Source organism: Pseudorasbora parva, chromosome 18, assembly GCF_024679245.1.
Source record: "Pseudorasbora parva isolate DD20220531a chromosome 18, ASM2467924v1, whole genome shotgun sequence".
Taxonomy (NCBI): domain Eukaryota; kingdom Metazoa; phylum Chordata; class Actinopteri; order Cypriniformes; family Gobionidae; genus Pseudorasbora; species Pseudorasbora parva.
Genome location: NC_090189.1, coordinates 44,512,049 through 44,534,329, shown reverse-complemented (window position 1 = coordinate 44,534,329; position 22,281 = coordinate 44,512,049). Strand labels below are relative to the sequence as shown.

Here is a 22,281-nt window from a genome sequence, read left to right as displayed (position 1 = left end):
TTTTATCCGGAGAGATGTGAACGCGGGATTCAAAGCTAAAGAAAGTGCTTGGTGTGTCAGTAAGCGCGATTGGCAGAAGAATGGAGCTCGCTGGACTACGGTAAGTTAAGACATTGATAAATGATGAGGTATTATATAATGTCTGCAGGGCCGCATCAACACTATAAGGGGCCCCTGGGCTTTACCTCTTGAGGGGCCCCTGGGCTTTACCTCTTGAGGGGCCCCTGGGCTTTACCTCTTGAGGGGCCCCTGGGCTTTACCTCTTGAGGGGCCCCTGGGCTTTACCTCTTGAGGGGCCCCTGGGCTTTTCCTCTTGAGGGGCCCCTGGGCTTTACCTCTTGAGGGGCCCCTGGGCTTTACCTCTTGAGGGGCCCCTGGGCTTTACCTCTTGAGGGGCCCCTGGGCTTTACCTCTTGAGGGGCCCCTGGGCTTTACCTCTTGAGGGGCCTTTTATTTTACGGCAATAACTGGTATTTAAAAACATCCAAATCTATAGGTCTGTTATATAAAATACACACATATAAGTGAAAAAAGTGCCCTTCCAGCTCCTTAAAGACACCATGAATAGGAACTAAAATGTGCTTTTAATATAATATATATATATATATATATTTTAAATACAGAGATAGTAAGTTAAAAACACATTTTTAAAAACACCAGGTGGCAACAAGTGACTGTTAAATAAACATTTGTCATTGAATCATTTTTCGATCTTTCTCGTCAGAACGCCCTTGTATTGACAAATGGTCGGGTTTAAATCGGGATCATAATTACAGTGAATGTGTCGGGCAGGGCCGGGCTCGGACAAAATAAGGGTCTCGGTGGGTCGGGCTTGATGTTTTGAGCTCTACGCTCCAACTGTGACGGATGATTGCAGGGTTCATTGAGTGAGAGGGTTTGACTGACATTTCTCCAGCAGGACTGGCAAAGCCCGCATGTGCATTCAGCGCCATAAAGCGTCATTTAAAGGGACAGCCAACATATTATACAATCCGGTTACACTATTTCCCGGCGTCATCGGGGCCCTCCTCCAGCCCGGGGCCCGGGGCTTAAGCCCAGGTAAGCCCGTGTGTTAATGCGGCCCAGAATGTGTGCATACTCGACGAACGCTAAGCGCTTTTCCATCAGAGATTTGTTTTCTCCAAGATGTCCTCGCTGTAGCATGTAAGCTGAGTTTAGTTTTCTGTGTGCGATTAGCACTGTAATTTGAACCACTCACATGACATATTTACTCGAGTATTAGTAAATATAGGTCTTAGTAATATTGTAAGTGATAGAAAAAGATTCTATAAACAACTATAAAAGTAGAGCTGCTTTCTCCAGCTCTCTGTACTAGTTCAACACACACACACACACACACACACCCACACCCACACACACACACACACACACACACCCACACCCACACCCACACACACACACACACACACACACACACACACACACACCCACACACACACACACACACACACACACACACACCCACACACACACACACACACAGGTTGCAGCAAGGACAGTCTAGATTGTTTGTTTTTAGAAGTTTTTAGAAGCTGTACAGTGTTCATACTAATTGGCCGAGGCTGTGATCACGTGAGCAGCACTGTGTGTGTGTGTGTGTGTGTGTGTGTGTGTGTGTGTGTGTGTGCGTGTGCGTGTGCGTGTGTGTGTGATGCTGACCCAAGAGCTGGCCAATGAGTCCGTGTTCAGACGTAAACAGGGAAACTCTGAACTGCGTTCACTCCAACAACTGCAGAAGGTTGACAGGGATGAGGAATTTTTTGGGAATGAAGTTGTTATATATGTTTTGTTTTTGCACACAAAAAGTATTCTCATCGCTTCATAAACTTAAGGATGAACCAATGCAGTCACATGACTTGTTTAACAATGTCTTTACTACCTTTCTGGACCTTGAAAGTGTTGATTTATATTTCTGTCTATTGAGGAGTCGTAAGCCTCTCGAACTTCATTAAAGAAATCCTCATTTTTGTTGTAAGGTGAACGAAGGGGTGTGGAACGACACAAGGGTCAGAAATTAATAACAATTTAATTTTGGGGTGAACTAACCCTTTAATACCAGAATTCATACGTTCAGAATTCATCCACCTTGTGCAGAATTGACCAATTCCACACCACATCAATCTTAATAACTACCATTATGTTTGTATTTAATCATTTATAATTTATATATAATTGTTCATGGAGGCGGGAAGTGAAAAACATCTTCTGTTCAGGTGTGGATAATTATTTGGCAGTTTTTGTTTTTTACAGTTTCTTTCACTTCAGCCTTCACAAACAATTATATCACTTATTCAACAATTAAATATATATTTTTAAATATTTATTAAGATTGATGTGGTTTGAAATTGGTAGAATGTGCCTGGAAAAAAAAAACTTGATATGAACCGAAAATCAACTTGGCCAAAGATTCTGGCCGGTGTGTATTGAAAGTTAGATCGTGTGTATGGCTGTGTGTGAACGTCTGGTGTATTCAGTCAACAACTTCAAACACACATAAACTTGATAAATGTTTACTTCAACAAGCTGTTCACTTTTATTTGTAACAATTCATTAAACCTGAAATGTTTTTTTGTGTAGTTGTATATTAATACAAAACATTTCTTGAACACATGCTGTTCAAACTTTGAGGCTTAAACAATAAAAAGCCAATTTAATTCAAAGTAAAACATGGTTATTTGAGTGGAAGTCTGCATTTAGTCAACCGCAGTCTTGCATTAGTACAACTACGTGAAGCTTTTCTTGAGCACAAACATTTAAAGAGAACCTTTATACACAAATTCCTGATATACAAGGCCGAAGCCTGTATCGCTGCAGGAAACGCAGGTCAGCAGATCGCTCTCAGATTCAGAGGAGCACGTGTAGTGTGCGGGGATGAGACGCTTTTGGACACAAGTGGAGGACTTGGGAAGGTTGCCTTGCATCACCTCGACTTGAAGGTCATTAGATGGGATTTCCCATCCGCTCCAGAACTTAAGCAGTTCCTTTAAGTTTGAAGATGAGGCTGAAACATCATTGAAAATGTTTATAAAAGTGTAATACATTTCAGATTAGAGTGCTCATAACAATGTTTATGTGCCATGAATTCACTGACCATTTTCACTAAATGTCCGCAGGTATCCAGCAACCTTGCATTCGTCCTCTAGGCTGCACTCTTCATCGTCACTGTCATCGTCATCCAGCTCTGGCCAAACAATCCGTTCCAAGATCATCTGTAATACGGTTTATTTCAAGCATAAAAAATCAACAATTTATTTGAATGAAGCTGCATTTCCACCACAGGAGCTTTGGGGTTGTACTCTGTGTGTGTCGACCGCTGGGTCTAAATGTAGTTCTGGGTAAATATTTCCCCCCAAACAGCCCTGCTCACGAGGTAAAGTTCAGGAACTGTCACGGGTGGGACTCGGGCCCTGAACATGCTGACTGGTTCACGCAGCATTTTATTTCAATCTTCACGGTACTTTAGACCGCAGTGGAAATGCAGACAGTAGCAGGTCTGGGGGGGTTGAGAGTTGAAAGTTCCTGGTACAAATTGTTCCGGGTAATTTAGGTGGAAACGGGGCTTTAGTCTGTTTTTTGCTCCACAGGCTTAAATTAATGGGGGGGGGGGGGGTGTCCAAGGAAGGTACTGTAGTTAATTCTATGATGTATACTAGTCATATGAGCCTATTAGGTTAATTATGCAAAAACCTGCAGTAGCTTGATTAAACGAACTGCCCATGTAAATACAGTCAATGAAATCTGTACAAAAAAGTGCCAGAAGACATGCATTAGCACAGTAACATGGCATGTGTTTAGCTCAGAGTTGTCGATGGCCTCTGACTCCCTTGGAAACAGCAGAGGAATGGCATCTCTCCTCTCTGTCAGAAGTGGCCACACCATGGTCTCTTTTAACCCCCTTCTTATCTGCTTCACTTGACGTGAAGTACGTCCAACAACCTGCAATTCTACATTTAGGTTGAAATGAGTACTTTAACCCATAACACAGTAAAGCCCTATTCGCACGGGATTAGTGTTATCTGGGGACCTCTGTGATTTAGAAATGACTCCCATATCTGAGTTTTGTGTGGCACATTCGCACGGGATAAGCAAAGCCTGTGAGTTTACTCGGATTTACTGACTTATCTCCCAGATATGATGGCAAGGCTTGTAAATGTTTTTTCGGTATAGACATAGCTGTATAAAATCATTAACAGTCATCAATATCGTTTTGATTATTTTATAGTAATAAACAATTTCGTTCAGTTAGAGAACAGAGGCTACAATTAAAAACTGACCTGAGCACAGACAGCAAATTTGTGAATGCCTCTTCATCTTAAAGTACTTCCAGCATGAAGTAGAAGCCGCTCATATAACCATCCCCGATTACTCTCTGTGACGCCTGGCAGGTCCCAAGCCAATGATAATTCGAGGACTGCCTCTTTCTCCTCTGCAGACAGTTCAGAGTCCCCATTACGCTGGAAGAAAGTAGTAACACATAACTTATTTATGTGATGTTACTTTTATAGGTCCAGTAATTTGACATTGAAATGATCAGGTATTAGAATAGAATCTGCAGTAAAAGTGCTCTGCCATTCTGGTCCACACTAAATGAATGGTGAACATCAAAGTCCCAACAGTCTTCAGTCTGGATTGCTGCAGTCTCTGGGGATCCGCCAACAGAACATGCATAACGGCAGGACTTATCCCAGTAACACAGGGTCCACCGCGCAAAACTGAGTGGCCAATCATCCTGCCTGAAATTAATACAAAAGTTTAGGTTACAGTTTTACAGGTTTACAAATGACTTTGCACAGGTAATCGACATTATGCCACTAATGCTGCAAATTTAGATTGTACAAGTACAAAACCTACCTGCCACCACAAACATGTGGCTGTCCAGGAGAAACGGAGATGTTGATGGAGTCAGATGGTCTGGCTCGCCTTCAGACAGTTTTGTTACCGCTGTGTTTCCTGTTCAGGAACAAAAAAACAGTTGGTTGACACATACAAAGTATTTAATATGATTTACATCTGAATGGTCCTGACATCACTTCATGAATTAGATATTTTACCACATACAAGGAATGTTTATACAATAAAGGGATAGTCTGCCAAAAAATGAAAACTGTCCTTTACTCATCTGAAGTTGTTCCAAACCTGTCGGTGTTTTCTTCTGCTGAACACAAAAGAAGATCTTCTGAAGAAAGTTAATAACCAAACATCTGATTGGTCCCATTGACTTATATATGATGATTTGTTTCGTACAATGGCTGCCGTGAACGGTTTGGTTACTAACATTCTTCAGAATATCTTCTTTTGTGTTCAGCAGAAATAAAAAAAGGATATAACTTGTATATGACGAGATGCATACACAACTCAGATTGAATTGATAAATCTGTTTTGATACCCAGCCACAGAACACCAAGCTATTTAACAGTTTAAAAGTGCATTTATAAAATAATTAGACAGTATTATTAATAAAAAGTTAGCTAAATCATTATAACTATACCAAGATTAAGATGAAATCCGCACTGAATTAATGATAGGCACTTTGAGAAGAACAATCTGGTCACTCCTTCCCCAATTGCAGTATCTCCTGTCAAATAATGGACATTTTAGCCAAACATACAATCTTCAAGAAGTCTGGAATGCATATGTGATCACAATTTAACACCAATTTAATTACCATGAAGTTTGCATTCCAAAGGGCAGGCCCATTCCATATTCGATGGCTTATAAAAAGATATCAGGTGTCTTTCCTGATCTCGAATTTCGTCTCTTAGGTCCAGAGTCGGGACTGATGGCTTCCCAAAGTCATGAGAGGATGGCAGCTCGGTTCTGAAAATATGAACTGCCTTTCTGGCATCTTGTTCTGTCTTCCAGTCTAAATAAGACAAAAAGAGAGAGTTAAATATACACAGTAATTGGATAGTAATAACACGGATTGGTTTTAAGTCTTAAGATACGGGCAGTAACAAACAAAAGGAGAAAACAATGACGGGGTTAGAATCATTCGCCTCCCTTCGATAGCTAGTTAACCCAAAAAATTGCACTGTCATTGTCATTAAATTCCCCCAACTGGGTATTTATTAAATGCTTTCTTCTGTAGTCATGTGGGTTTAAACTGCCATAAATGCCCCTTTTTTGTGAACTCTACTTTTAACAGTTGTGAACTTCTGTCTCTTCTTATACTGTCGGAGAAAGAGTAAACATGCTGATGTAGCATTTAGAGTACGATTGAGTAGAGCTGTCCAATAACAGAGACCGCTGAAATGGTATCAATCAACAGTTCTAATAGAAATCAAATATGAGTTAGAAATACACACTTCATCATTTATTGGCACATTTTTGACTCCTATACTTCAGAGCCATGTTTGATCCACAACACTGCCCTGATTTATTCCTATTCCGTCTACCTGAAGCAGTTTCTAAAGCAGCATCTCTTTGAGTTGGCCATTGGGATGAACATGATGGTCCCTCAGAAACCTGTCCCTCAGGCTCAGCAGTCACGTCTGATATCTCCTGCTCTGATCAACTCAAAAGGGTCATTGGGTAATAAACTCTTTTATAACATAGAAACAGGAAAAACAACAACAACCACAAACAAGCAAACAGAATAGACCTGCACAATTATTTGGTAAAGATCGCAATCTTCATTCAAAAACTAAAAGGGTTAGTTCAGCCAAAAATGAACATGTGATGTTTTTCTGCGGACCCCCAGGGCATCCACATGTAGGTGTGTGTGTTTCTTCAGGAGAACACAGATGAAGATGTTTAACTCAACCGTTGGTGTGTGTCGGTCATATAATGGGGTGAATAGGGAACAAGTCTATGAGAGCAAAGCAAACAAACAGAAAACATGCTTAGATAACGCGCACAAAAACCCTGCTGCTCCTATCTCTGACCGCACCCGCTTGACCTCACTAGACGGAAGTTACACCCGATCAGTGTGTCGTCAGGAGCAGCAGGGGTTTATTGAAAAATGTATTTAGAATATATTTACGCTGTAAAATGTCATTAGATGAGTGTACTTAGAAAACTAAAGGAAAACAATCGCCTTCATTTCTCAAGGATGTTATTCTTAAAGTTTCTAATCTAGAAAAAAATACAAAAGAGTGTCGGGACAATGACGGTGTGCATTTATTTGTGTTTATTAAAGTGAAATTTACCTGAATATACCAAACTGATATATGAATAATCAACTTAAAGAAGTTTCTAGAAATGACTGCAGGATATTTCTGCGGTTTAGCTCAAGCCTCCGGCAACATGAGCAGTGTGTGTGTGTGTGTGTGTGTGTGTTCTGCAGACTCCCAGAACTCAACAGAGACACTTTACATCTCAACACAACACTAAACACCAACAGATCTCTCCAGAGCTCAGCAGAGAAAGATTAAACACAAACCGCATTACTAGCTTCACGGATTGAAAAGAATCGAGCTTTAACCCGTTATGCTGAGCTCTGGAGAGATCTGTTGGTGTTTAGTGTTGTGTTGGGATGTAAAGGTTTTCTGTCGAGTTCTGCGGCTCAGCATTGAGCTGAAGATCAGAGCCTGAGCTTCAGTCCAGCAGAAGACCAACACACACTGCTCATTAAGCCGGATGCTTTAGCTCAAAGCCATGGACGACAGCCATTTTTCTTTGCTTTTTAAAAATGTTTATTGTCTGTTCAGTTCGGTTTCACACACACACAAAGTATTTGCAGTTTAATAAATACAAATAGAAATACAGTCTATCGTTGTTCCAACACTCTTTGTGTGTCTCTGCATTAGAACAATTGGACAAAGCGGCAATTTCTTCTCTATTATTCTGAAGAGAGTAATATATAAATGCAATATTATTTCACATATCTTTCAGTATATTTACACCATATAATAATATTGATCATACATATATGGAAATATATTTTTGTTCTGCTGTTCATAACATTTCTGCTGTGTGAACACACTAAGAAAATGCAGATTTGACTAATAATACACTAGTAAAATACTGGGGTTTGGCTCTTGGTTAACATATTAAAACTGCCATAAACAGCAGTTCAACTAGAGATAGCAGAGTTGGAGAAAAGCACAAGCAAAATCCCTTATGATTGTTCTGGATCTGTCGCCGTTTCTCAAACTGGGCCGATATAATTCATGCATGTGTGCAGCTTTAAATAAAGACCTACAGGACCGGCCAAACGTTTGGACACATTACTGTCATGTTTCTGACAGAAGCTTCTTCTGCTCATCAAGCCTGCATTTATCTGATCACAAATACAGAAACAAACGGAATATTGTGATCTATTATTACAATTTAAACTATTAGTTGTTCAGTGTATTCTCCTTTAAATGCTGATGTATTTGTGTGCTCAGAGCTGAATGTTCAGGATGGTTCCTCCAGTCTTCAGTGATCACGATCCTTCAGAAATCATTCTCAGATGAGGATTCATTAGGAGTGCTGGACACAGAGCTGATCACTAATATATCTGAGGAAGAAAAGGCTCAGAAGAACGGCATTTAGTCAAAATAAACACATATTCAAATAATATAAATCTCCTTTACTATCAATTTATCAATTTAACACATCCTTGCCGAATACAATTATTGATTTATTTATTTGTTATCTTTTTATTCATCAGAGTCTTCTAAAGTCTTCTAAGTCTTCTAGCGATGGACTATTATAAACTCTTGATAATAATCGCACACCCATGATCAGTGTATTAGTTGTAGCTGTGCTGCTGACATCATGTCTGTCCGTCTGTCGTGTTTTTATCCTTATACAGTTTTTAATTGTAACAGTAGCAAACCCACAAGAGTGCTCAGCTGTTATTTGCACTTTAATATTCAAAGTCTTACAGTACCGTTCAGACTGGGATATGTGGGATATATATACGCTTTTGATCAAATAGTGTTCAAAGAAGTCTCATGCCTAAAATGCTCACAGTTTTTAACCCCAAGAGTCTCTGAAGAATAGAAAGTTCAAAAGAAGAAGATTTCTCTAAAATAAAGAGCTTTCAAAGAATCATAGCCTACTTTTTATTTTATAACATGATCATAAAAAGGAAAGGTTTCTTGAGCAGCCAATCATCATGAGAATGATATGTGAAGGATCATGTGACTCTGAAGACTGGTGTATTAATGCCAAAAATTCAGCTTTGATTACAGGAACACAATGGCACAATTGACTTGATATTCATATCAAATGACTATCATATATATCATATACTATAGCAATTTAAAACAGCTGTTTTCTCTGAGCGATGATTTACAATAGAACTGTTTTCTCTGTATTTTTGATCAGATAAACGCAGCCTCGGTGAGCAGAGACTACTTTTAAAACAAGAAATGTTGCTGGATTTCTTTCAAACAATAAAAAGAGATTTTATTTTGCCTGAAACACACAGGAAGACATTTGTACTTCTATTTGTTGACGACAGCATATTTATAAATGATTCTCATTATGAATTTGGGAAGGCTTTTTGGGAAGAACGAATTTGCATTCCCCAAAAAAAGTCTAATTTAGAGCGCCTCAAACATCGGCTAAAGCACTTACAGAGAAGCATTTACTGTGAGCTAAAGCATGATGCAGCGTGCCAAAGAAGATATCTGCGCTAAACCAAATCACATTCGCAAATCCATCCCTTCAGAAAAAGGTTACTAGGGCAACTGGCGAGTATCGCCACTTTTTTCCGGCGAACTTTGAACCCTGACGAACACATTAGTCCCGCCGATGGCACCGCAAGCTCGTGCAGCGCTGTCAGAATCGATCCGTGCATAGATTAGAAAACGTTACATTCTGTCGTTTATTTAGTAATTGTTCAAGGCCATTTGGCGATTTCAGACATAAAGTAACATGCAGCAAGTGATTTCATGTGCTCTTAGGGCCCCCTGGTGGCCAAGGGCCGAGTTCGCGTATGCCTTGGGCCGGCCCTGATGATGTCTATGGTCCTATCACTGCACATCAAGATGTGATTGGCTGATGACCCACACCAGTCAAAGTTATGATCCAATAGAAAAGAGCATCTTCAGTGGAAGGCGAGCTGTTCTACTAGCGCTGGTCCTCAGAGCTGTGATGCGTTTAGATGATGACATGTGGAAAATACGGCTCAGACTCACAACACACAACCACATCCGTAATCATTTAAAGATGTCCTGAAGGCCAACAATAGAGAACAGCAGCTTGAAAACCATGGCACTGGGCAGTAGATGATCTGTCTTTCTTATCTCCACATCTCTCTTTTCCTCTGTTTTTATCTTGCCCTGTTTCTTCCCCTCGTTTGACTGATATCGTTTCTCCATTTTCCTCAGTGAAGAAAGTAAACATATGGTTTACATATTAACACACTGATTATGCTTTAGGAATCATTTTCTTAGACACGTTCATTTACTGTTTATTAAAGTTTTAAGTTTATTAAATTAATTCACGATATGCTCACATTGAACAAGCTGAGTTTGTTTAATTTACTGAAGGTTACAAATGGAATGATATTAATTTACAATATACACACATTCATTATCAATCTTATGCCTAATCTGATGGAAATGGCTGTGTTAATATTTCTTCTTCATTAATTAGGCCTACATTATGAATCACATTGGCATATTTGCCGTTTAAAAAGGCGAAATTAGGCAAAAGTGTATTCATTTGCCTGAATATTTGTGTCTTGTGTTTAGCGTTTCTGACTTAAAGCAGCAGCTGTCAAACATGAATGTTTAGTTCGTCTGCTTCATTTCTCTCACTTGTCGTCGAGTTGCGCTGTTAAATGTGCTCAGCCTCAGCAGTTTCTGTGTCAACATAAAGCCCGCCTTTACTCTGATTTGATTGGTTTCAGCAAATATTATGACATTGACGAGCGCTGACAGACCAATGAGGCTCAGATACACACACACACACACACACACACACACACACACACACACACACACACACACACACACCTCTGCTTCTGACGTGCTGTGGACTGAAGAACACACTGACTAAAGACGGCCCGAAGCCGAAGCTCCCGCCAGTTTCATATGTTTTAAAGGTTAATCTCATATTTTTTAAGCGGGCTGTGAGGCAGAAGAAGTTTGTGTGTGTCGTGTTGATGCGAGATTTACTCAAATGGGTCTGAAGGGATGACCCTTTTTACCCCTTTCCCCCTCCACCACCATATTCAGTGATATAAATGCAATATCCCAGTGTCATTAAATGAATTATACCTGCTGGAAGCAGCCCAAAGTGTCTGCAGGGTCCTAGAGCACACAGGGCCTGAGTTACACACTCTCACAAATTCATTTATATAAAGAAAAAGTGCCTAATTTTTGGGGGGTTATAACAGCTTACACAACATATACTCACATGTTTATGACTTTTAGCAGTGTTTTATGTAACTTTAAAGGGTTTCCTGTAAAATGACACCACCATTTTGAACCTAGACCACTGTGTGTGTGTGTGTGTGTGTGTGTATGGGAGGCTTTTCAGTTTGGGTCGGCCAAATCCAGGCGGAGACGACACCAGAGTAATTTAGTGTAAATACATTACTGTGTGTAAAACAAATGCCAAAGTGAAGCATATCTCCAGAAAGAAGAGACTCTAAGCTTTCAAATGGAGCCACATATGAGCTCAGAGCTCCTCAAGAAGAACAATAAAATCCCCATTTAATATAGCCTAGTTTTATTTTATTTCTGACATTCGTTTAAATGATTGGACTTCCATCATCAAGTTATCACTCAAACACAACAAGCACATCGGTGAGGACACTGGTTTAACCCGCACACACACACCGGGACATTTGACTGCACATCAGTTTTCACATTGTTGATCTTTCTTGCAATCACAATGCAATGCAAAATCACTGGACTAAATGACTACAGACCTGTTGCTCTCACGTCTGTTGTCATGAAGTCATTTGAAAGACTGGTGTTGGCCCACCTAAAGGACATCACTGGACCCTTGCTGGATCCTCTTCAATTTGCCTACAGAGCAAACAGGTCTGTGGATGATGCAGTCAACATTGGACTGCATTATATCCTGCAACATCTCGACAGACCTGGGACCTATGCAAGGATCCTATTTGTGGACTTCAGTTCAGCCTTTAATACCATCATGCCTGATCTCCTCACAGCCAAACTGACCTAGCTCTCCATACCATCCTCAATCTGTCAATGGATCTCTAGCTTCCTGACAGACCGGCAGCAGCGAGTGAGACTGGGTAAACTCACATCCAGCACTCTTACCATCAGCACTGGTGCCCCCCAGGGGTGCGTTCTCTCCTCACTGCTCTTCTCCCTGTACACCAATGACTGCACTTCTAAAGACTCCTCTGTCAAGCTTCTGAAATTTGCAGATGACACCACTGTCATCGGCCTTATCCAGAACGGTGACGAGTCTGCTTACAGACTGGAGGTTGAACAGCTGGCTGTCTGGTGCAGTTATAACAACCTTGAGCTGAATGCGCTCAAAACGGTGGAGATGATAGTGGACTTCAGGAGGAACACCCCAGCACTCCCCCCACTCACCATCATGAACAGCACTGTGGACGCAGTGGAGTCATTCAGGTTCCCGGGAACTACCATCTCTCAGGACCTGAAGTGGGACAATCACATTGACTCCAATGTGAAAAAGGCTCAGCAGAGACTGTACTTCCTTCGTCAGCTGAGGAAGTTCAACCTGCCACAGGACCTGCTGATTCAGTTCTACTCAGCTGTCATTGAGTCGGTTATATGCACCTCCATCACTGTCTGGTTTGGTTCAGCTACCAAATCAGACATCAGGAGACTGCAACGTACCATCCGGACTGCAGAGAGGATTATTGGTGCCAAACTGCCAACCCTCCAGGACCTGTACTCTTCCAGAGTGAGGAAGAGAGCGGGTAAAATCATCACAGACTCCACTCACCCCGGACACCTCCTGTTTGAACTGTTACCGTCAGGACGGCGACTCCGATCACCGGCCACTAGAACATCTCGGCATAGGAACAGTTTCTTCCCACAGGCCATTTCCCTCTTGAACAGTTAACCCCCCCCCCCCCCAAGGCAAATGCCTGTAAGTGCAATTATTCCCACTTTTTAGTGCAATATCTCCTAAACTCAGGTGATTACTTATATTTCTTATATTATTTATTATTTATATTTATTCTCTCCACCCAAATACTGTAAATGCTCATAATCTATGTCTTCTGACTAAACGTAACCGTGACCTTATACTGTTCATATTTTTCTTCATATTTTTATTCTTAGAATTTTTTATTACCGTGTTGTATTGTATTGTTTATGTGCACTGGAAGCTTCAGCACCAAAAAAAATTCCTTGTGTGTGAAAGCACACTTGGCAATAAAGCTCTTTCTGATTCTGATTCTGATTCAATGGACCAGGGCCGGCATTAAACCTTTTAAAATGGGCTATTGAGCTGTTTACACTGTCATATACAATAAAAGAATGAATATAAGGTAGATCAAATACATTCAAATTATGACACAATTAGAATAAGATATGGACTGAAAGAGGTTGTATAGATATGATTAATTATTATAATCCTTGTGAGAAATTGAATCAAAGCATTTTAGAAGATGTTGTTGGACTACAACAAACAGCATAATATGGTGTGGGGATTTTAATTCACATAATTCATTGTGGGGGAGAAACGGTACGGATACAGATGGCATACTTATAGAGGAATTAATGGATGATAACTCTTAGTATGTATTAATAATGCAGAAGGGACAAGCTATAATAATGTCCATAATACTGAGGCAGTACTTGACCTGACATTGGTGTCTCGTTCAATAGCAGAGATCAGTTGATGCATGTGTCTAAAGATACTACTGTAGGGAGGGACCATTACCCCATAGAGACTCACATTGGCACAAACATTTGAAAAGGAGAAGAGAACCCCAAGATGGAAACTAGAGAATGGACATTGGGAAGCATTGAAGGAAATGTGTGGGAATAAATGTATGGCTATACGAGAGGCGAATCAGAGGGATATAGATGTCTTTAATAATCAGTTAATTCATGAAATGATTCAGTCAGCTGAGGAAACAATCCCTAGAAGCACAGGAGTTAGATGCTCCAAAAGTGTGCCTTGGTGGAATGAGGAGAGCAAAAAAAGCGATAAAAACCAGGAATAAAGCATTTAGGCAACTTAAAAAAGAGCATTCAGCAGGCTATGATCCAATATAATAGGGCCCAAGCAATAGTAAGGAGAACAATTAAAATACAAAAACGTACATTTTGGAGACAAAACTGTAGTAGTATTGGAAGAGAAGTAGAACTATCAGAAGTATGGGCCATGATCAGAAGAATGGGGGCATTAGAAGGAACTATGAGTTACCAGTGATGGACAGTGGGAATAAGATGGCTGTTAGCAACCTAGAAAAGGCTGAACTATTAGTTCAAACATTTCTGAAAGTACATCGCTCTGATAATCGTTCACAAGAGGCCAGACAGAGTAGGAATGTAACCTTAATGGAATATCCTAATATTTTAAATCAACATGAGCTTCAGGAAGTTCATTAGACCTGCCGTTTAACATGTTTGAGTTCAAAAGAGCAATAATTCGTGCTGGTCAGACTACTCCAGGTAGGGATGGGGTATGTTATAAAATGCTGGCACACATGACAGAAGACACTTTAGAAATAATATTACGTCTGTTTAACCTCATTTGGGATTCAGGTCAACTTCCTTTAGTATGGAAAGAAGCAATAATAGTACCTGTTCTCAAACCAGGGAAAGACCCATCAGATCCGTCTAGACCACAGACCAATTGCTTTGACTTGACATTTAGGTAAAGTTATGGAAGGAATGATTAGAGAAAGAGTAAGATACTTCCTGTAAAGTAAATCTCTTCTATCTCCATATCAGAGTGGGTTTGGTAGGGGTCGAACACAATGGATTCTGTTTTGTGTCTAGAGTCAGATATAAGGAAAGCACAGACCAACACAGGAGAGGTTATAGCAGTCTTCTTTGGTGTGGAGAAGGCTTATGATATGCTCTGGAAAGAAGGATTACTGAGCAAAAGAAGATCATTGGGGATTAACGCTAAAGCATATCATTGGGTTCTAGATGTTTTATTTAATAGGAAAATACAAGGAAGGGTAGGTGAAGAATACTCAAGAGTATATATTGCGGAGAACGGCTCTCCACAGGAAGTGTGTGTAGTCCGTTATTATTCAACATACACTCAAAAAAATTACTCTTTGAATGAACATTAAACAAATCATGGAAAGTATTTCCACATGATTAACTTGCTTTATTTCAGCATTATGCAATTCTGTTATTCCAATTTAATGTACTTACGTTGGGTCAACTTCATTTATTAAGGTTGATTCAACTTATTTACTATGGTTGGGCACAGCTTAATTTAATAGTGTCAGCTCAACTACACACATTTGTTGTAATCTTGTTGTATTAGCTTAAAATCATTTAGTCAAAACTACTAAAAAAAATCATGTCATTCCGATTAGATAAAGTAGGATAGAGAGGGATAGAACTGATGGCCATATTTATTCTATGGGAACTGCTTCACATGATTTAGTTTTCTTTATTTCTATAAAAACTATTAGTCAACAACACTTGATCACTTGCTAATTGTAACATGCAAACAATGATCAAGTAAAGCATTTCTCTTCGGTGGCATTAGCAGAGTTAACAGCTCGCTGAGAACAGCACAGCTGAACCACAAGATCTACCCTTCACTATAATGGTAACGTCCAAAAACACTCACATAACACACACTTTTAAATAACAACCAAACAAAACATTAAACATTAAAACGTCTCTCCATTTTCTCATCTCGTTAGAAACGCATAAAATAGCACTTTATTTAAACATTTACTCTCCAAATTCAGCCCATTTGCAAAGCATGATGGGAAGTGAAAGTCCTGTTTGTCCGGCTTACTTGATTTAATCATGTTATTTCAAATTAAACACATGGTTTTAAGTCAGTTTAACATGAATCAATCACATTTGAACCAGAAGCCTGATATAATGGTGTTAAATCAAGATGAATTGCTTAAATAAAGTGAACAGCATCATAAGTTCATTTTTTTGAGTGTAATGATTGATGATATTTTTACTCCGGTGGATCACAGTGTAGGAAAATCTTCATATGCAGATGATGGGGCTTTGTGGGTTAGAGGCCGCAATATAGTATATGTCAGTCAGAAAACACCAGCTGCAGTTGATGAAGTGGAAAAGTGGACCAATAATGGGGGTTAAGTTATCTGTAGTAAAAACACAGGTTATTCGTTTTTCAGGGAGGCAACAAATGTCACCCCTTTCTTTGAATCTATAACGAGAGCAAGTAAGAGTTGTAAGGTTTCTTGGGGTTTGGTTTGATTATAAACGGACATGGACGCTTCATCTGAATAAAATGAAAGATAAATGTAAAAGGTCATCAACATTCTTCGCTGTCTATCAGGACAAGAATGGGGAGCAAGTGGAGGATCTTTACAAAGCATATATTGGGCACTCATGAGATCGGTTTTTGACTATGGATGTATAGCTTACATGTCAGCCGCAGAATCAAACCTCAAGGAATTAGATGTACTGCAAGCTCCGGCCTTGAGAATATGTAGTGGAGCATTAAATCATCTCCAGTAGCATCAATGCCGGCGGAAACGGGAGAAATGCCATTAAGAGTTACAAGAGTACAACTAATGATGGCAGACTGGGTTAATATCAAAGGACAAAATGGGAATCATCCTATTAAAAGCTTTTTAAAAGAATGCTGGGAACATAATGAAACAAATGTGACTAGTTTTGGGTGGATAGGGGATGCGAAAGCAAGAAATATAGGATTATATCAACTACAGTCCAGTAATACAGTCTAGCTCTCCTCCATTCCTCCCTGGTTATTCCCTTTGCCAAATGATGACCTTAGTATTCAGCAGGAGAGGAAAGACAATACTAATCAACTTATTATTATTATTATTATTATTATTATTATTTGAATAAGATGTAGATATATCCTGATCCACACTCCAGTCCAGTCGGGGGCGGTAATGCACCTCTAAGTTGGTTGCCATTAAACACCAGAGAAGAAGAAGAAGAAGAAGAAGAAGAAGAAGAAGCTAAATTTGTCGCTATTCCTTTTTTAAATAAATAAATAGTCGCTATTGGATCTGAAAACTCGCTAAATATAGCGACAGAGTTGCTAAGTTGGCGCCACTGGTGTAAACGCGGCATTTGTCCGATAAGGCAGAGCTTTATCCTCCATTTCCTGTTCTTCAGACTGACTGAGACTCCATTACACAAGCCTTCTGCTCACGGAGAGAGTCTCCACATTATGGAGCAAACAGGTATATATTTCACACACACACACACACACACACACACCGATATATGACATGTGAAGGTGAGAATCAACACTAACACACTCGCTTAGTTTAATTCTGTTTGTACTTTATAACAGTATGAGCTGCAGTCAGTTTCACTTTCGTTTTGTTCCGTGTGGCATTAAACGAGTCTCCGTCAAACTGTTCAGTGCTGACAGACACACACACACACACACACACACACACACATCTGCCCAGCAAACACAGAAACGTTGTAAAAACGTTTTTTTCACGTTGTGAAAAGGTCGCGATAACGTTTTTATCCGACGTATTTAATACGAAAGATGTCGGGGTTTTTTTCACGTTATAAATACGTTTTTTCACAACGTTCAGAAACGTACTTATAACGTCTTTATCACGTTACCACGTCTCCTTGTAACGTTACAGAAACGTACCACGTTCAAACTGGTTCTTCACTTCACACATGCTGTGATCAAAATGATTTTTTTACTGTTATCTTTAATATAAAAACAATATTATAACTACAGTAAGAAAAATATATTGCGGCCTTTTTAGATCTCTGTATAATTTGTCAAGGCTAGTCACACGTTATAATGTTTCTGTCAATCTTAATATTCAGCTTATTAATAACGCTTTTTACATTTCACCTTACCTGTAGGCCTTCCTCTGTTTGTTTCCCATTTTATTAAACTACAGAAACATATGTAGTACTAATAATTTATACTACACACAACATTTGTCCGTCATTGTATTTATTCACACAATATAAAAAGCAATATGATAGAGGTAAGTTCACAAAAAAAGAAAAATCTGTCATTTACTCACCCTTGCATTATTCCAATCTAAATCTGTCTGACTTTCCTTTGTTAAACACAAAGGGAGGCGTTAATGTTAACCTTAAGTCAGGAGATATTAAGCATAATGTTCCTTATACACTCTTCACTTTTTTGAACAAAAGAAAGTGAATAAGAAACCACACAAACTGTCTCCATTGACTTTCTATTGCGGGAAGCGAGACCTCCTTGTCATTTCAGACCTATTACAAAAAACAAACAATGTCTAAAAGCTGATATGTGACGAGGTGTACAGAAAACAAGCTAAAAACCCCAGGAGCAAAAACCCAGAAGTGTTTATAAGCTGTTGACCCAAAACAACGAGTGTTTGAGGACTAAAGTGGATACAGGCACTTGAGTCGGAGCGTGACATGTTATATTACACTGAGAACTACACACACTGCAGGGGAAAGTAATCAGCCACAGGAAATATAATATATAATATATAAAACTGACATTTGGATATTTAACAAAAGGTTTACAGCACACGTAGGCATACGGAGTGTCAGGATCCCAACATTGACCCATTCTTCTGCTGAAGCTTCATGTCTTATTGCCTGTGTCCACTTTTGTCCTTAAACGCTCGTTTTTTGGGGTCGACAGCTTATAAAAACGTAGTTATGTGTTTTTAGCTTGTGTGCTGCACACCTTGTCACATATCAGCTTTTAGACATTGCCCTGTTTTTGTTATAAGTAAAGAAAGACGAGGCGATCGCTTCCCGCAACACAAACTCAATGGAGAGCGCTGGAATGTTTCCTCCCCGGTGTGGGCGTGGCCTAAATACGCTCTGGCTCTATTATTGTTCAATAAATAATATTTTATAATATTGGCATACCTGATTTTGAGAAACAGTCGAGTGTTTTAGTCTGTTTCACACTGGTACACTAAATAGATGTGTTATAGCAAACAAAGTTTAGTGGTGTTCCTGAGTAATATCTGCTGCACCTAATTCTGCAGAGGACATATAATACACCAATCCATATGAGAGAGAAGTCTGGTGTGAACGGGGGATCTGGAACCCACTTCTGTCCTGGTTTTCACAACATCTCTTGTTTATCCGTCTTCACAAACTGCCCTGAAACATCAACACGGATTGTTATAAATATAATGTGAGCTTCGTACATTCACACTCATCTGGCCTCGGTGGTGAAGTGTGCAGAAAATTCTGCCGGACTGAAATTTAGTCTTTTAGTCTTACCCTTCTTAATGGTAATAACTTTATAACACAACAATAATTCACTCTCAAAACTACCTCTCTTTAATCCTGCAAACACCACGTAGAGCCAAATATGGATGAAATCACAGAATCCAGACACAAATGGAGCTTACTGTATTAAGCAGAACGTTACAGAATTTGGAAATATTCTTTATGTATAAATCAAAATAAGGGCTCTACAGTGAATAGGGGTGTAAGAAAATATCGATACACGTGAATATCGCGATATTATGTTTGGCGATACTGTATCGATTCTCAAAAACGCTGTATCGATATTTATATATTTATTTATTTACATCCAAGATTCGTGGCTTTGTGTTCGGTTTAAACCACAGACTGTATAACACCCGACCGCTAGATGGCAGTGTTATCTCAGAACGCATAACGGACGCGGAGCCGGAGAAGCGCTTGGTGAAAGTGCATCGCTAGTGTTTACACAAGGCGTTTCTCAATGTCAAGGAAGGATGCTCGGAAGCCAGAATTCCGAGGATGCCACGTCATCGACACTCGTCGAAGGACTGTTCCAATGTCGAGGATCCTCGAATTTCAACCAAGGACTGAGTCCTTCGTTCGAAAAATATGTCATATACAGGAAAGGATGCATATGAGTAGCCTTCGCGCACTTCGCGTTCTCAAATCACCCACAATCCTATGCGCGCAGCTTTGCTATCAGACGTTCCCGGAGTCGGAGCGTGAACGGGGCAAATATGCTTGTATCGGGGTTTGTTGATGGGAAGGAAGGAGGCGGAAACCGGCAAACGTTCAACAACTTTATTATAAATAATAAACAAAACGAAAGTAACGCGGGCGACTGCCCGCACACACATAATAAAACATAAACAAACCATAACATAAAGTCCAGGTCTAGTCCTTCCACGCTCCTCCAATTATACTCCCGTCACTGCCGTGAGCCGAGACCGGTACAGCGATCAGCTGCCGCTCATTATCACTCCACCGGCCGCTCTCACGGTCCCTCACCTCACTGCTCGCCACAATGCTTTTATTTACGTTTGTTATAACCGTAGTAAATATAAGAAAAGTTTACAAATTACTACTGTATTGATATAAAAAAATATACAAATAATGTTTCACATAACGTTATTGATGGCCAACGGACCTTTTCACTGATGTAATGACGCAAAGACGTGCACTTGCTAGCCTGTTCCATTTACGTGTTCTTCGAATGCTAAAGAGGAGCCTCGCCTAGCCTCTGAAGGAAGTGACTTGGAAGGATCCGTCATTCCAAGGAAGCATCCTTGACATTGAGAAACACCTATTAGCAATCCCAGCTCTGAAGACGATAGCATTATTCCGCTCCTGCAGTACACAGAGCTGAAGTGTGGACTCATGTTGGCTTCAGCTATAAAGAAGCCACTAAGGAAATCGAGAAGAGTCATTCTGATTGCAAAATAGGCCAAGTCATAATCTAATACTCGGGAAACACATTGAAACAGAGCTCGCTTAACATCCTGACGTCACCGCGCTGCGGAGAAGCGTTTCGATTGAATGTCCCGCACGCTTTCCTCTCAGTAACAAAATAAACACACACCAAAACTGACAGCGGTGGCAGGAGAACGAAAGATAACAGCGATGTGGATATGATGACCAGCTCTGCAGCTCAGTTCTTGAAATAGCACTTTATACAATAGACTGCTGTATAGAAAACAGCTTTAGGGTCCGATCACACAGAACGCGTTTTTCAGGTTCGAAAACGCGAGCCGCACTGCAATCCCTTTTGTGGTCGGCGTTTTCTCAGAAATGAGCAGTGCGCTTTAATGTTTCTGGGCAACCCCCGAATCACCTGTACTGTCAGTCAAATCACTGTAACGGTCAACACAACGGAAGGCCCGCCGCTTCATTCGTTCGACTGGACAACAGAACATTAGCGCGGTGATGCTGTGCGCTTTTCCGCTCAGTTGACTTTTTTTCCACTTCATGCGCTCGCAGCGCTCCTTCAGAAACGCGAGTCGCCCAGGGCGCATAAGCAGCGCGCATAACGCTCTCTGCCAAACGAAACCCATTCAAAAAAGGCGCATCGCTGCAAAAACGCGTTCTGTGTGATATAAATTATAGGCTGTATTAATTAAATAAAATACTTTGTCTCGTGTTTTAGGCTTATGGTTGTGTTCTTTAGTCTTTTAAATTATGAAAAACAAAAACACACAAAAAAGAAATATCGCACTATATTGCCTCTCTTACAATATCGCACGATACCGTATCGTATCGTACCCCCTGTATCGTGATACGTATTGCATCGCCAGAGTCTTGGCAATACACAGCCCTAACAATGAAACGGATATTAAAGCTCAAAAAGACTGGAACTGAAATCTGAAGTCTTTGTTCTGCCATGTCTATAGTATGTAAAAGACTACTACTACTTAAACCGAAGCACGCCAGACACTCGTGATGATTTCAGTCTCTACTGTCTCCCTATACATATGCACACATGAACTGCATCTGCAAAGCTGATCTCAGAGTAACTTCAGGAACATAACCACTTCATTAACCATTTAATTTGCTAGAATGATCAACATATACACACAGGAATGTATGTGTGTATGTTTTACTTACAAGTCAGATGGTTCATAGTGCTGGACAGCCATCACAATCTAGGAACATAAACAGTTTGTCACAGAGCCAACAATAAGTGGTAACTTATACAGTGTGCCTCAGGTAGGTTTATTAGAAATAAATAAACTAGAGCAGAGGTGAAAATGCAGCAAAAAATGATTAATATACAGGATATACAATATATAATATCATAAGATACCAGAGTTTACGTTTAGGCTTTACAGATGCATGGTTATATTCGTGGTCAATACTTGTTTACTATGAAAGATCCAACATGTTTGAAATAGCGCATGTGAGTGACGTCACCGAGTCACGTAAAGTGCAAACTGTTTGGTTAAATACTTAAATTAACGTTCCTTTCATTCAACCATTGACAAATGGCCAGCAAAACATGAACAAAACC

The 22,281-nt window shown here is 40.0% G+C and overlaps 1 protein-coding gene across 2 annotated transcripts in view; it reads left to right on the top strand.

Moving 5' to 3' along the window:
* The window catches only part of LOC137046754 (NACHT, LRR and PYD domains-containing protein 12-like), a 75,640-nt gene that overhangs the window by 26,966 nt on the left and 26,393 nt on the right, over positions 1 to 22,281 (top strand). The gene's annotated exons all lie outside the window — the stretch shown is intronic.